This window comes from Gallus gallus, chromosome 1, assembly GCF_016699485.2.
Source record: "Gallus gallus isolate bGalGal1 chromosome 1, bGalGal1.mat.broiler.GRCg7b, whole genome shotgun sequence".
Taxonomy (NCBI): Eukaryota; Metazoa; Chordata; class Aves; order Galliformes; family Phasianidae; genus Gallus; species Gallus gallus.
In genome coordinates this window covers 189,070,292-189,087,624 of record NC_052532.1, presented here as the reverse complement: position 1 = coordinate 189,087,624, position 17,333 = coordinate 189,070,292, and positions in this window count along the sequence as shown.

Below are 17,333 nucleotides of genomic sequence, written 5' to 3'. Positions count from 1 at the left end.
GTGCAACAACCAACGCAGTACTCCAGGTGAGGTCTCACAGCACAGAGCACATGGGCAGGATCACCTCCCTCACCCTGCTGCTCACACTGCTTTTGGTGCAGTCCACGATACAGTTGGCTTTCTGGGCTGTGAGGGCACATTGCTGGCTCATGTCCAGCTGCCATCCACCAGTACCCCCAAGTCCTTTTCAGCAGGGCTGTGCTCCATCCTTAAATCCCCCAGTTTGTACTGATAGGGGGGGCTGCCATGACCCAGATACAAGAACTTGCACTTTGATTTATTGAACCTCATGAGGTTCACCCAGGCCCACAAGTCCCTGAGCCTGCCTGTCCCTTTTTGCACTGTTCATGGATTTTTGCAATTGTATTTATTTAACCTGATAGATAGGAATTTTTTCCTCTGTTCAAGGAGCATGATATTTTCTCTTTCCGTAAATAGTAAAATCTGATTTGGCACAATTCATGAGGAGACATTACTGCTTCTTTAAGAAATACATTTGGCCCAAAGAGATGACTCTGGAAAAAAAAGGCTTAACACATGTTCCCTGCTGCACAGTACAACTCTTTCCCATTTCGGAAGCTGAATACTGCTATGCCATAATTTATCTCATCAAGTGTGAGCATAACTGCTGCTGAGCTCCTTCATTATGCACAGCACCCATTTCAGTGCCAGCTCAGAGCAGCTACACCCAATGCACAGAGACCCCAGGAAAGAGCTGATTAGGAGGCACAGGAATATCTTCAGGGATAAGAAATGGCATACTTGTGTCAGGCTGTTAAATTTAGTCAGTCTTAAGGCTTTTGAAATCACAACTCACTGCCTCTAATTGGTTCACTAGTTTAATGGAGTACTGTATCAAGTGAGTGAGGAGCACTGATTGCATTGTTGCTTGGTGCTGCACAGCTCTGCTCACATTCTGAAGGGAGAAAACTGACTTCGAACCAAACATCCATGATGTTTAGATTACCTTTGTCTTCAAAACAGGATTTCTTAATTTGGATATTTTTACAGAACCCTGGCACTGTTTTACTTCCAATTAAAGCCCTTTAAAATTTTATATCTTTCATTTCCTGTAAGTTCAGAGCTGGGAAAAACCTCATCTTTCCAGGCGTTCCTTGATTAGCTTGTGGATTTTTGAAACATAATACTTACTGATGCTTAGCTGTTATTGGTCTTACTGATTGATGCTTGATCATACTTATTGATGCTTAGCTTACTGATCAGTTTTCTCCTGAATTACCCTTTTTTAGTAAAAGCTTCTTGATTTTGTGCCCACGAGAAACTTCTTTGCAACTGAAAGAACAAAAGGGAGAGGAAGAAACACCAACACCCGTTTCTTCATCTTCCTTCCCTCTTCCCCACTCCAGATATAATTTGCTAACACAATTGCTTTGGGTATACTTTAAAATGTAAACTCAACTAATAGCAATGCCCTGTATGATGGTTCTGAGTTCTATACGGAGAAAGCCCTCTCCTAACATCTCTTGAGCTGAATCAGTGAATTAATCTGCAGAAGGGGCAGGTGGTTCAGCTGTTAAGAAAGTACACCTCATTCAGTTGGTCCCATCTCCTTCTTTGCAGGCAGATAGGAAGACACGGATACCAAACAGCCAAAAACATTGGAGGACCCTACCTTGAAATGTCAAGAGAGATTAAAGAGACAAGGCTGAAGAGAAGTGGTGTGAGTACTGCACAGGGTATCTTAACTGTGTCTTCTCTCTGCCCCTATCCTGCATGAGTCCTGCTGAGTTCTTTAGAAGTCTTACACTTCTGGAGGAGACCTGATGATGACTCTCCATATTTGGACAATGTGTTGTGCAAGTTACCCATGCTGGTAAACGTATATAGGTACAGTGATCCTTCTGTCTGTGAAATGAAAATGAAAAAAGTTTGCACAATTTTAATTCTGTCAATGGAGATCTCTTTTCTGATAACCATAACAGAGCAACTTCAGTACAGGACCAGCCCTTTGTTTCCATGGCATTAATCATTTTACGCCTCACTTCAAATTAACCAATCCACCTCTTTTTGGATGCACAGGACACAGATGAATGGCATATGTCTTCTTTCAACAAGATCAGTAGAAACCTCTCCGAACTGAACAGTCCAGGAGAACTTTTATTTCTGAGAGCAAATCAAAAATGAATATATCTGACCTACGAATGTGATAAAGGAAACTCCATTTACGTTAGACTAATACACTGACATCTCAAATTATTCATTAGAAGAAGTTTTGGAAGCATTTTACGTGCTTTAATTGCCTTTATGACAGTGACTATGTCCTTCTGGGGTAGGTTCTTCAATGAAAGGCAAAGATGCTCAAGTGTGCTGACAAGTCGTTAAGGATAACCTCCTCCAGACAGAATAAAGGTCCATCCAAAGTCAGAAAAATAAGCAGACATATTTCAGGACCTGTCAGACTAATCAGGAACTCGTGACTGAGCTTCACTCAGAATGAACACATACTAGAGATAAATGTATGGGATAGCCTACAGAGGAAGAATACCATCAGTCTGTGTATGATATCTATGTATTGCATCCAGTTTTGGGATGATACTAGAAAAGACAGGAAAGACATTTATAAATTGGAGCAAGTTGAGGGGAGGTGGTTGGGATTGGAGCCCTTGTCCTGTAAGGTGAAGGTTTGTTCAGGCTGGAAAAGAGAAGGTTTCAAGGCAGCCCTCAGTGCTGAATGGGAAGTTATGAAGTAGACAGAGTCAAACCCTTCACAGCAGCGCATGGCAGGCAAACAACATAAATTGAAGGAAGTTCAGACTGGATATAAGGAAACATTTTCCCTATGACTACAGTCAAAGAATGGGACAGGTTGCCCAGTGGGACCGTACAGTCTCTATTTTGCTGTTTTCAAGACTCAATGGGATAACTGCCTGAGCAACCTGGCCTCACCTCACAGCTGACCATGCTGTGAGCAGGAGCTTCAACTGGAGACCTCCTGGTGTTCCCTCCCTGTGATCCTGTAGTAATATGATCAAATACAGCAGCCCCAGTATTCCCTGTCTATACCTAGGGTACACGGGTTATCACAGGAAGCTGGAAGGAATATCAGGAAGTCTCTTGTTCATAGACAGCCCAGACAGTTTAAGATAATTAACAGCAAGGGAATGCTCTTGTGCTGTAGTGTTCACAGGAACAAGAATACAGGAATTCAACAGAAGAGTGGCTTTGGGCAGTCTCACCCAGTACAGGTGAAGACACAACTGCAAGCACACTCACAACCTTTCATTAATTTATAAACACAGATCAGCTTGCTTTAAACGTGAAAGCAAAACCTGTCAGCCCTGGCACAGACATGCACTTCTGTCCTGCCTACTTCTGCCAAGTGCCACTGCTTGGCTGGCAACATCACAAGGAAATCCCCTTGCACTGCTGCCAGTGCACACTCATCTTTCAGAGGTCTCTGTCTCCATTCTGCTGGAGCTTTCACTTTCATGCAGGTTATCCTTTTTCACTTGTGGGATGGAAGAATTGTTTTAATGTGTCCGTTCCATTTTGCTGGCTTTTTAAAATTCTTTTGTTACATTCAATCAAATCCAAATAAATTAATTTTAGTGCTTTCCATTCAGGTCATGGATACATAAATAAAAAGCAGTTCACACACTTCTGTCCCTCGAGGCAACAAGAACAGTTTCCTCCTACAGTAAGGACTGACCACTAAATTTTCACACTCCAGTTAATTCCTCCCAGAGTTAGATGAAAATCGATTTTCTCTTCTCCATGCTACACTCCTGGATTTGCTTGGTGGCATAAAGAAGCTGCTCAAGTTTTGTTGCTATTGGTGACTCAGCAAATTATCTTCTGATGAAACACTTAAAAGTGTGTCTACAGAATCACTCTGATTTGAGCTAGTAACCTACTTGGCCTTCACATCGGCAATGTGAACAAACATACTTGGACCCTGATATTAATTCAAATGACATTTCAATTTATATTTGTCAAGCAGAATCTTGGAAAGTGGCTCTGCTGGTGTACCAGTCTCAGAGCTTTGTCTCTCAAGACCTCCCAGGCTAGGAAACACGTCAGTATTTTCTGATGGAGGGGCACATTAGAAGGGCACGGCATGGCAGTTGGAGCAGGCAGGGCAGGGCATGAGCTGCTGCTAAAAGGGATGTGGAGGAAGTAGAAAGGCTGAGGAGCATCCGGGATTGTGCGAGGGGATTGACTGGTGGACTCTCACTCTGCCATCCCTACAGGAAGGATGCGGGGGAGGTGCTCCTCAAGCAACAGGAGATCATCTGCCCTCTCACAGCCAGGTGGGAAGGGATGACCTCAGTGACAGCGAGGGATGGAAACAAGTCCCTGTTCGGGGCAGCAAGGGGACTGCCTCTCAATCTAGTGGTTGGTGACCCTGCACATAGCAGGGGGGTTGAAATTAGATGATCATTATGGTCCTTTTCAACCCAGGCCATTCTATGGTTCTATGATACACCTAAGCAGAACCTTTTACAGTTTTCAATAGCTCAAAGCCATGACTTTTTCCTTCTCTGGCATGGTATTGGCTTAGTGATGGGAGGAAGCTTTGAGTGTGGAGCTGATAAATTTATGTAGGTCACTCTCCTGCCATACCACCAACACCCACCTCTGATGCCAAGGGCCAACATAATACAACAGGAGGCATTACTTTCAGAGCAGCGCTCATGTATCTACCACTGAATAATATGATGGGATAAAATCCCATTGACTCACAGGGGAAAAGTTATCTTTGGGTAAGATGCCATATTTTATGGGATTTCAGAGCAAGCCATATAACCATCCTGGCTGTGCCTAAGTGATAGCCTGAGTGCATGCTCTCCTGGAATCCAAACTCATCCAATAAGAAATACACTCACAGGTATGGTTTTCTAGCACATTACAGAAATAAAGTGCTTAGCCTGTTCTACTTGCTAATGAGAGCTGGTTCACATCCTCTCTCATCGTATGGATGCCCATCGGTGCCCTAGGCACGATGAGACCGCAGCTGCCGAGTGCCACGTACAAAGCAGGCAGCACAGCGCACAGGCAAGGAGGATACAGCAGTGTCTTCTCTTGCACTCCAGGTGTTTCTGAGGACAAAAGGAATTACTGAACTTTTCCATCTGTGTATGCTGTCTGTAAACCTCATCTTAAATTCCTCCAGGGAGAAAGCTGGCAGACAGGAGGGAAATATCCCATACACTGCCAGCTGAGCACCAGTCTGATTTAGAACTTACAGTTCTAGAGGTTCATTAACCTTTTCCTGAGTGCCTTGTCTAGATACCGAGGGAGATCATTTCATTTGGAACTTCCGTTATGCAAACAAGTAGCAACAAAATTGTATCTCTGTATCAATAACATGAGAATGGCCATTTAAAAGAGTTTTTCAGCTGAATCATCTGCACACACATATCTTTTCTCTCTTGTTCAAGGAAGCAATGTGTAAAAAAACTAAATGTGTTTCAAAGGCATTTGAAATTAAAAAGATTGGCCTTGGTCGAAAACAGATTAATAGAATAGCAGCCAGAAATACGTGGGAATTTAGGCCCTTTTTCTCTCACCCCTGTAAATCTGAGTCACTCACATCAGCGTTCAGGCTATGCTTCACTCCAGCCTCACTTTCAAGTCACTTTGTTCCATGACAGAAGAAGCCCACCTCCTCTCCAGCAGGATGATTTATAAGAGTCGACTTACAACAGCGTTTGTTCTTCTTAACTGTCTTCTTCATCCCAAACTACCCCAGTCTGCAAAAAGAGGAATAGTTTAAACTCCCAGATAGGTATGAGGCACTCGATTATTTAATCCCTTCCTGTATCAAATTTCTGTACAGTATACTTCCTAAGTGATTCAATGTTGGGTTATGAGATATATTTGTCATGTTAGCTGAGTCTCTCCATCAAGAAATTTCTTTCCCATTGAAGTTTCATTTGGTATTCTTTAATTTAATCTTATTGCTCCTTAATCTAATCATATTGAAACTAGCTTGTTGCCGGTAGCCATGTCCACACATCAGCACTGAAATGGAGAGTTACTCTGAAATGTGAAAACACACATCATTTCATTACAACTCCCAGTGCTGGTTCTTCTCATGCATGGAGGGGATGACACACTGATGCTCGTTTACCTATGCCAGTTAATTGGTGTTCACTAAATAAGACTGTACGTAATTTTCCTGAGCACTGAGGAAAAAACAGACCTAGTACAAAACATTTGCAACCACGGCAAAATAAAGCAAAAATTGCTTCTTTGCACTCCTGGATATTTCAAAAATTCCCCATGGGCTTGTCTGAGCTCTGAGGTATGCTCTTGGGTTAAGAGTTTTGATTAAAGCAAAGGAGGAAAAGAAAATGAGAATGAGAACAGAAGTAATATCTCCAAACAAAACAACCCTTTCTTCAGCTTTATTTCAGTGCTCTGTATAATTTGTTCCCACCTGCTACTGAAACAAAGATTGGCTGCTTCTCAACAGCAAAGCTTTAATACATATACTTTGTTTATAGAGAGGCTCAACACACGTATTTTATACACACACTACTAGAACTGCAATACCAAGCATACACAAGTATCACCATGCCAGATTTGAAGTTACCTATGCTCCTGTTGTGCATGTGTTATGACTCACTCGTAAATGACACGTTTGCATGCTATTCCCCCTACGGCCTCTGTTTGTTCAGGGCTGAAATATGTACCCCTGTTGCTTATGGAAGAGCACCTGCAGACCTGCGATGAACTTGCAGTACCTCCAAGTCCCTTTGGTATATAATGCAGAGATAATGGAGACAACAAAGGCTTTAATCCAGCCTTAGCTCCTTCAGAGCAGCCCTGCAGAGAAGGACTTGGTGGTCCTGGTGGACAAGAAGCTGGACATGAGCCAGCAGTGTGCACTTGCAGCCTGGAAGGCCAACTGTGTTCTGGGCTGCATTAAAAAAGGGGTGGCCAGCAGGGAGAGGGAGGTGATTGTGCCCCTCTACTCAGCTCTTGTGAGGCCCCATCTGGAGTACTGCATCCAGGCCTGGGGTCCCCAGTACAGGAAGGACATGGAGCTCTTGGAGTGGGTCCAGAGGAGGGTCACTGAGATGATAAGAGGGCTGGAGCACCACTCCTATGAGGAAAGGCTGAGGGAACTGGGCTTGTTTAGCTTGGAGAAGAGAAGGCTCCAGGGAGACCTCATTGTGGCCTTCCAGTACTTGAATGGAACATATAAACAGGAGGGGGAATGGCTTTTTATGAGGGTGGATAGTGGTAGGGCAAGGGGGAATGGTTTTAAACTGGGACAGGGCAGATTTAGGTTGGATATTAGGAAGAAGTTTTTCACCCAGAGGGTGATGACACACTGGAACAGGTTGCCCAAGGAGGCTGTGGATGCCCCATCCCTGGAGGCATTCAGGGCCAGGCTGGATGTGGCTCTGGGCAGCCTGGTCTGGTGGTTGGCGACCCTGCACATAGCAGGGGGGATGAAACTGGATGATCATTGTGGTCCTTTTCAACCCAGGCCATCCTATGATTCTACAATTCTCATGCCCTGCCAACATTCCCATATTGCTTCAAGATGTGGGAGTATCAGCACTGCCTGCTCAGAAAGACCTGAACCAACCTTCCTGAATTTTTTTTAATTCAGCCTTTTTAGTACTTCAAATTTGGAACATTTCAGCCCAAGTGATAGAACTGTAGAAAGGAAACAGATTTTACACCAGGAAGTGACTTAGAGCCTGGGATCAGAGCCAGAGGGCTCTGTGCTACTCCTGCCTTTGCCACTGAGCAAGCACAGAGCTCTGAGCAGTCACAATGTGGTTTCCTCAGCTGCTCTCTCTGTACATGGCACCAGTAGGCAGTGTTCACATTCTGCTCCATTGACAGGACATTTAGGCAGAAAGAGGAGACAGATACATAAGCGCATACCAGCTCCAAGCCTTCCTCCTTTCTGGTGCAGGTTATCTCCAGTGAGATTGGCTCCAGTTCCAAAGCAGAGTTGGTTGCCTGCAGCTTCCTGTCCACCTTTTGGCTCAACCAGCAGGCATGCAATAGCATGAGGCAGGGATGTTCATCTGCCCCAAAGAAAAGAGTTGGGAGACGGGACAGACAGAGAGATGAAACCCAAAGGAAATCAGGGGCTTTGCGGCCCAAGAGAAGAGTCAGGAAAACATCCTGCTTCCATTTCTGTCCAAATGTTGTGTCATGAGGGAGGTGGGATTTTGCGGTCCCCTCCATGAACCTCATTTTTCCATTTGCCCCAACTGTATCAAAATGACTTTCTGTGGACTCTGAAACACATCTATAGTGCTTTGAACAGACAGAGCCATGCAGCCCCTGTGTCCCTGAGGCTAGTGGAAGTGCTGAGCTCCCCTACAGTTCATTATCTCCGGAGCCTGCTGAGACTGTCAGGGCTAGCCCAATTTTGGAGGTACATGGGCTCTGCCTGCCCCTCTCAGGGACAGCAGCATCTGCCACATGTTGCTGGTGAAGCTGAGGCAGCAGCTGCCCAGGATAGGGTGGGTTTTACGCTGTGGCTGCACCACTTTGTGTTGTTTCTTCCTGGTAGAGAGTGCCTGAGGTTTCCCTTCCTGAAGGCAGCAGCATGAGCTTGCAGTGCTGGCTCCCACTGCTCTCACACAGCCTCTGCCTTCGTCTGCTGGGTGCTTTCCCATTGCTTCTTAGTGGCCTTCGCCAATCTGAAAACTCATAGATCCTGCTGGAAGCTACTGCAGAGCCCAGCACACAGCCCAGCAAGGACAGCTCCAAAGTCTTCCCCTGAGCACAGCACTGGAGGAGCTGGGGGAGCCGGGAGTAACACATTGGCCTTGGGGACTCACAGGTGACAATGCCTGGATGGTAGAGAATGCAAGCAATGATAAAAGATCTCATCTGTTAGACAGAGCCATGCTCTATCACAAGGTTCTAATTTTACGGTAAAACACTCTGACCTTCACCTCAAGCCCTTCCCAAGCCAGCTTTCCCTTGGCATCCCCCTCATTTGATCTTTCTGCTCTTTTGATCTTGAGCACCATTTCTTTAGCAGATTTAGATTGCAGCTGATGAGCTACCATGGTTAGTTCAGAAGTGATTCTCCTGCTGCATCAGATCTGGAAGGTTTATGTAAGTTTTAATTAGAATTGTCTATTCTAGCAGGAGAGAGCTCATTTTTGTATGTCACCTACAGGTACTGAGAAGCATTTCATTTTCTAAGGAAGGTAAAAAAGGGAATACAGGTATCTTAAGGGAGTCTGAAGCTCTGACTCAGCTCCAGCCATGTGCTGGCAGCTGGTAAACCTGTTTCTGCATGATAGAAGAGTTCTTTCAGGTTGGATATTAGGATAAATTTCCTCTCAGAAAGAGTGGTCAAGCATTGGCACAGGCTGCCCAGGGTGGTGGTAGAGTCACCATCCCTGAAGGTGCTCAAGAAACATGTAGACCCAGGGACGTGATTTAGTGGGAATGGTGATGATGAGTCAACAGATAGACTAGATCAGCTTAAAGGTCTTTCCCAACCTTAATGATTCTGAGATTCTATGATTCTTCATGTCCTTGTGCAAGTTTACATGGTGCTGATGCAGAATTTGTTATGTACCTCTACCAAAGTAACAGCTTCATACAGTTCAGTAGTGTGCATATCCAAGCTCTTCTTCACAACTCTGAAAATTGTACCTTTTCATTTTAGAAGGAGTTGATATGGTAAACACATAACTCAGTTCCAAGAACTGGAAAGGGTAAATGATTGTATATTCAAATTTCCAGAACGATGCTTTAATTTGTTCCAGAGAGGGATGCTGAAATAATTACAACCTGGTTATGAAAAAGACTTATCATTAGCTCCCATACATGTTATACATTGTTGGAACAACCCTATTGGCCCTAACAAGCAAAACAGCAGAACAGCCTGGTCAGGCAGATGGCTTTCATTTTCTGCATCTGGGTTACCTAAAGTCTATAGTGCTATTGGAAAAGAACATTGTAATATCAAATGGGATTGTTTGTTGTGGAGCCAGCATAACATTGGAGCACTGAACTTCTGCTTCTTTAGTAGGACAACAAAAACTATGTCTGAACTATTTGCTTATTCATCCCCATTTACAATCACTGTAGCAAGCCAACCTGGAGGTCACCCATGCAGGAATTCTTTGCTAGCACTGCTTGTGTGCTCTTAGCCTCTAACAAATGCCATTCATGAATTGTAACAAAGCAGGGACTAAATGATGAGAACTTAAATGATATCAGCAAAGATTTTGTTTCATGAGCATCAGCAATGAATTTCAACTACCACAAAACACTTCTTAGATTGCCACCAAATGAGTCTAATCATTCTGCAGTAAATCTACACTTGATTTATAGGCATGCAACTGGAAACCAAATCGACCTAAATGTGTGCGTGTTTGCATCATAAAGCCTGTAAGCGTGTAGTTCGGTTAGCCCCTAAGACTGGCTCCTGGGGACTGAACGTCTGGTGTGGGATCTCTTAGTTTGGTGTTTTAGGTACTTCATATATAATTAACATTTGTGTGAGATGACAAAGCTCTGCTGTACCTGGAACAAGGGAGAAAAACGGCCTCATTTAACTCTGTTATGCAAGTGTACGTAACACTCTGCAGTCACTTCTGAAGGTCTGCCGGCATTTTGCAGTTGGTCGTGGCATATCTCACCATTGTGGCATTGCTGAGAAGATAAATGTCCTTAAAGGCAAATGTAGTTAACAGCACGATGGGCTGCCGGGCAGACAGATGACATGAGCAACTAGAAATGAGTAGCTGCTGCAGTGACACATCCCCCTTGACACAGCCTTTCCAGCTCAGGATGAGTGTACCCTCCCTGCACGTTGAGGGAGCTGTAAATGGAGGTATCTCCACATTTCCACTTGTCTTGATGCAAGAAGTGTAGGTTTTGGAAGCTCATCTGTTAAATTTTTTAAGATCCCAGCTGGATTCACATTAACTTGCAAAGAAATATATTTGCCATGTTTCCAGGCTCATAAATAGTTGACCACTGTGAAAAGCTCTTAGTTTCACTATAATCTATTCAAGCAAGAAGATCTGTGAAAACAAAGGTCTGCAAGCTGTTCACATCATACAAAGCACTGTGGCTAAGTGGGTGCTGTTTGTGCCTACGTAGAAATGTAGCAATCTCTTTGTGGTCTCAAAACAGTACAAGAGCATCGTGCAAGGCAAGGCAAAGTATTTTGGACTCCATTAGAATTTCTAGCAATTTCAGGAGCCATTAAAATCCATCTCCTTGGGAAATACTGGGAGCTGACATCCATTTCCATAATGGCTTGTAAATAAGAACACAACAACTTTTATGAACGTGTTTATGAACTTCTGCCAGCTTCTCCGGTCCATCTGGGTTCTTAAGGATCTTGCTAGCCCAGGTCTGGCTGGGAGGAAGTTAACTTTCTCCACAGCCGCCCATATGGTGCTGTGCTTTAGATTTGTGGCTGAAAAGTGCTGGTAACACATCAGAGCCTTGGCTGTTGCTGAGCAGAGATTGCATGGCATCAAGGTTTCCTTCTTTCCTATTCTGCTCACCTCAGCGAGTTGGCTGTGGGTGGTGGGCAAGGAGCTGGGAGGGGACACAGCCAGGACAGCTGACCCCAGCTGCATAGAGGGGTATTCCATACCATACAGCATCACGTGCAGCAGGCAAAGGAAGAAGGGATGCTCATGATTATGACATTTATCTTCCCAAGTAACTGCTAGACATGCTGAGGCCCTGCTTTCCAGAAAGTGGCTGAACACCTTCCTGCCAGTGGAAAGTAGTGAATAAACACATTTAATTTGCTTTGTCATTGCCTGTTGCTTTTCCTTTCCCTGTTAAGCTGTTGTTATCTAGATCCACAAGTCTCCTCACCTTCTTTGTGCTTTCTTCCCCTCCCTTGGTGAGGGGAGTGAGTGAGCAGCTGAGTGGGAGCCCAACTGCTAGCCAGGGTAAGTCCACATCAGTCCTTTTCCACACTCAGCATGGGGCTCGAGACAGCAATTCTAATTTGAGCATGCTATAGATGCTGCAGTTGTTAACCAGCAGGCTCCTGTGCTGGAAACTTGCTGAAGCTTGCTTGCTTTTCTCTGAATTAAAGTCCAGGGCTTGTGAGTGTCTGCTTTTAGCTTTTGTTCTTTGCTGTGGTGCTTAATGCTTTATTGTGCCTGGGGACCTTTTGATAAAAGCAACGGCCACGCACTGGGGCTGCCACATGGCCCTGATATTGATGGTTTTCCTGGGCTGCGTGAGATACCTTATTGAGAAAATGAGAGATTACACCTCCCTCTTCTCCTTCAGGATGCTCTGTTGCATAGGCTCACAAGTTTCTCATACACCTCACATACAGCTGTGGTTTAACGGGACAGGTAGCTCAGCACCACACAGCCTTTCACTCACTCCCCACCCAACCCCAGTGGGAAAAATCAGGGAAACAAAAGAAAAATTAGAACTCCTAGGTTGAGATAAAGACTATTTACTAAGACAGAAAAGGAATAAAGACGTAATAGTAATGACAATTAAATATGCATATATTTACAAAACAAGTGATGTAGAATGCATTCATATGGCATGAAATACTCTTTTTGAGTACACTTTTGACCAGTTCAGGCCCACTATCCTAATTTTTGTTCCCTCTCAGCTGCTATTCTCCCAGCTCCCTCGCTGGCAGGACAGTATGAGAAGCTGAAAATCTGCAATGTTCTTGGCTCTGTACAGCTCTGCTCAGCAACAACCAAAACGTCGGTGTGTTATCAGCACTGTTTCTCCCCTAAAACCAAAACATGGCATCAGATAAGACACTATGAAGAAAATCAACTCTGTCTCAGCTGAAATCAGGACAATGGTGCTTGATCAGAGCATCTAAAACAGCTGGCTTGTTGCTGTGTGTGTGGAACATGGCCTGGCCCTGGTGTAAGAGTAAACAATTTGCTCTGTGAGGTGAGGTGACAAAGGACTGTGCCCCAAGGCAGTCAGCACGTGGTGTTAGGGTTGGGGCAAGTGCTTAGGGCAGTTATCAATTCTGATAGCATGTGATAGACAACGCATGAACAAGCACATTCAACAATCCTGTTGAATTACCACACTACCTGAAAGAAAGATGGCTTGCTTAACCCAGTGAGACCCAGCAACTCCTATCAGTGTTCTGGGACTTGGCCTGTGCCTATCGAGCCTCTGTCCAGCACCATTAGAAGCAGGAGGAAGAAGGGACAAAAGTCACTCAGGAGGAAAAAACCACTCGGGCCCTAACCCTAAAGGAGCTGCAAGATGTGTACAAAGATTACAGCCACAAGACAGGACAGTGAATTGCTGCCTGGATGCTCCAGTGTTGGGATATTGGAGTCAACTGTCAAGAGTGAGACAGCAGGGAAGTTTGGGAGCTAGGATCCCTAAGTGGGGGCACTAAGACTGACAAAGCATTTGGAAAGAGAATTGGAACCCACATCCTTTGGATGTGTTTCCTGTTGACTGTGAAAGCTAGTTACCCTCTCAAGGAAGATATGGTACACTGCCCAGGTAAGTAGATCGTCACTCATGTGTCTCATGCTTGAGGAAGTAAACTATAGATGTAGTCTATAGTGCATTGGAAAATAAGCAGGCTGACGAAGACCTGGATGGTATCTGGTACACCCAATCCATATAGCAGAGGTTATACATAATACCACAGTTTAATATGCCAACATCCTGGTAATTATGCACTATCCAGACTGAGCCACTAACCATACAGCAACTGTCCTAATGGCTCCAGCAGTTCAAAGGGAGGAAGGGTGCAAAGAGGATGGAGCAAGGCTTCTTTGAGTGGTGCCCAGTGCCAGAACAAAAAGTTTTGGGCACAAACTGGAACACAGGATGTTCTGCCTGAACACCAGAAAACACTTATTTGCTACTCACTGGAACAGGTTGCAGAGAGAAGTTGTGGAGTTTCCTCCTTGGAGATCTAAACGTGGTACTACCTGGACACGGTGCCAGGCATCCTGCTCTGGGTGTCCCTGTTGGAGCAGGGGTTGGACCAGATAGACCAAGAGGTTCTTTCCAGCCTCCACCATTCCAAGCAACTGTGAACCCAGCACTGAAGTTCTGTTCCCTAATTTCTATACCAGAATTGTACTGCCTTCAACCACAAGCAGAATCTACATATTGACTTTTCACAACAGTGAGATGTTCACACAGGATTTGGACTTCTGAGTACTACAGGAATGTAAAGAAGCAGCAACAACAGCTCCTGTTGATACAAGTCAGCATGGCTACATAGGCTACAGCAACTCCACTGACCTAGAGCAACGCAGGGGAATGGGATCTGGGGGCTGTGGCCAGTCCATAACACTTCATCTCTGCCTCTCCTTCCTCGTCTCTCTGCGCCTGCTCCATGCGGGTCCTTCCCATGGGATGCCATCCAGCCTGATCCTGCAGCCCTCCAAGCACTGCTCCAACACAGGGCTCACCCTTCAGGCACTGTTCTGTGTGGTGCCCAAGGGCTGCATGGAGACAGCCTGTTCCACCATGGGCCTCTCCTGGGCCTCAGGGAACTGCTGCACTGCTCCTGGAGCACCTCCTGCCCCCTTCTGTGCTGACCTTGGGGGCTGCAGGGCTGCTTCTCTCCAATTTCTCACCCCCCTCTCCCAGCTGCAGCTGCATAGCACTGTTTCTCTCCCTTCAATCTGCTGTCAAAGAGGCGCACCCAGCATCATGGCTCGGCTCTGCTCAGCAGTGGGTCTCTTTTGGAGCAGCTGGAGCTGCTCTGCTCTGACACGGGGCAGTGCTGGACTCTGCTCATAAAGTCCACTCCTGGAGCTCCCATGCTACCAGAACTTTGCCACATAAACCTAATACAGTCTCCAACAGTGTTATTCCAGACACTGACAAAGAAAGTCAACACAGTGTCACTAATACTAACCAGAGCATCATAGGCTATCTGTCTACTGCCCACACTCCATCTACGTAAATGAAATTTGTTAAGATTTATCGAAGTCTCATGTAACTAAATTAATCATGAAGAAGAGTGATCTGTCCTACCACAGGCTCCTTTTGCCCCTCCTCATGTATCTATTCCAGAGTAATCTCATTTGCTGGAAATTCGTTTGTCTAGCTGTAAAATAAACTGATTAGTACTCAAGAAGGAAGAAAGCTTTCCATAAAGTATGGCTCTGTGAATTCCTTTATATGGGGAATATAGACTCTATTTTGTTGTTAATGACAATTCTGCACTGGCATTATTCTGGCACTCTGCTCTTTATCTCAGTGTATTTCCAAATCATAATTTAGTTCATAAACTCCAGTGAGTTCAAAACTGAGTGGAATGCACAAGCCCTTCCCTGTGGGTTTTCAGCAGAGCTTAAGCTGCTCTGGAGAGCTGCTAGGTTGAAACAACCTGTCTGCAAAGTAGCTTGGGCAAACGAGAATGAAATTCTGTCAGTGCTGACAGCACTGTTTGATAGCAAAATGCTGAAGCACAGCAGCCCACTTAGCAGCCAGCAGCGGTGCAGCTGCCTTTGCAACAAAAGACAGAGCCAGAGCAGGACATGTTGTCCTGAGTTGTGATGGGAGAAGAGACTGATGTTGTGAAAATCTCATGTTCCTAAATATATGCAATACCAACCAGTGCTAACGTGATTAGAGGACAGGACAATACCGAGTGTCTTCTAGACTATTACCTTTGCCTCCCAAGCTGTGTCTTGTACACTGGTGTTGTTCCAGCAGCACAGCGAGGGAGATATCAGAGCTGATTCTTCTCCTTGTAGCTCAGCTCCCAGCAATACTCTCACCACGTGAGCCGTTTCGGTCTGAATGCACAGCCCCATCACCAACCCGTCTGGTTGTAGGTTGCTGCCCTCCTATGGCAAGACAGCTTCGCTTATCTCCAGAGCAGCTATGCATTACTAAACTGAACTGAGTTCAGTTACCAGTACCTGCTGTCAGAAATTACAGGTTCCAAACGCACAATTTGCAGGTTCACGGTCCGCCTGAATTGGAAAGGTGGACTAAGCAGAAATGCACTCAGCCTTTCTGTCCTGAGAGGGATCCCTCTGCAGCTGGAAAGCACTGCTTGCTGCTGGAGGAGTAGCTGCCAGCCTGAGCCTTGGTGTGACACTGGTAGTGCTGAGCAATGATGTCCCAGCTTAGAGGGCACAGATTCAGGGCTCCACTCCTTTAGTGACAGCTTTTTGTTGCTATTGTTTTTCTTTCTCACGTCTGTACCTTGGCAGCACAGTGTGTGGTTGACTTGGAAACTTGGTGTCTTAAATCAGGCTAGGCTTGTTTGAGCATTTCTGCTGAATCCTGCATCTGTTACCATGGCAGAACCGTGGAGTTAAACCTCAGCACAGGTAGCACGTGCTTGCTTTCCTCCTCCAGCGAGTTGCTTGGCCGTCTGCCTTCTTTATTACCCTGCTTTAGATAAGTGTCACTGGTAGCGGTGCTTCCCTCTCCAACTATCCCATAGACATCTCATTTCCATCTTCATTCTCATCCTAAAAGTCCTCCGAATGAAAGTCACACACCAAAAGTGGAAAGGCCTCTGGATACATTAAGATCCCACCATCTGGCTCTTATAAAAGAAACAAGGCAGGACCAAACTGCATGTAACAGTCCACTGAAATGACCCCTTTCACTGAAGGGAAACAAACAGCTCCTGAAGCCAGCTTAACAGCAGAAGGGACCTCTGAGTGGCTGAAAACCAAGAGGCCATTTATTTAAAATGGCTTTTATCACTAGGAAGATTTTTCTACCCTGACAGCCCAAACGCATTGTAACGTCTGTGAGAGAATCAGGCCTCTGGAAAAGCACAGAAGGAGAGTTCAGACAGCCCAGAGTTGCTGATGGCTCTTGAAAAATATATCTTCTTTTTATGCAACTTATAGCATGGTTCTCAAAGTTTACTGTTTCAGATGGAACGTTTTATTCAAAGTGCCATAAGCAATCTTCTTTTTTCGGTCAGCATATTTATTTCAAGACGCACTTTCAGCATCCTTGGGCTTCTACAGTAAAACAGATGTCTGAGAGCATCTAAAGCATTTTACTGTGCCTAGTACGAACTGAAAGAAAAGAATTCCATTCTGCAAATATATTCTGAGGCTGTGAAATCTGGATTTTGCTCTGATAGGGAATAACATGAGAACAGGCTGCGACTTGAAAGCTTCAGAGTTCAAATGCACAAGGATCCCTAGTTATAGTTTCATCTTTCAGAAGAAATGGAGCTATGTCTTGTTTTTCATGTGAAGCTGGGGATATTTGGACATATGCAGAGCCTGGCTTACAGAGGCTGGCTGTGGCAGTGGTCTGAGGCTAGATTAAGTGCAGGTTAGAGAGCAGGGAACACCAGGCTAAGCTAAGGGCTGGACTAGATGATGCCCATGGGACCCTTCCAACCCCTACAATTCCGTGTTTCTGTGAAATGAGAAGCAATT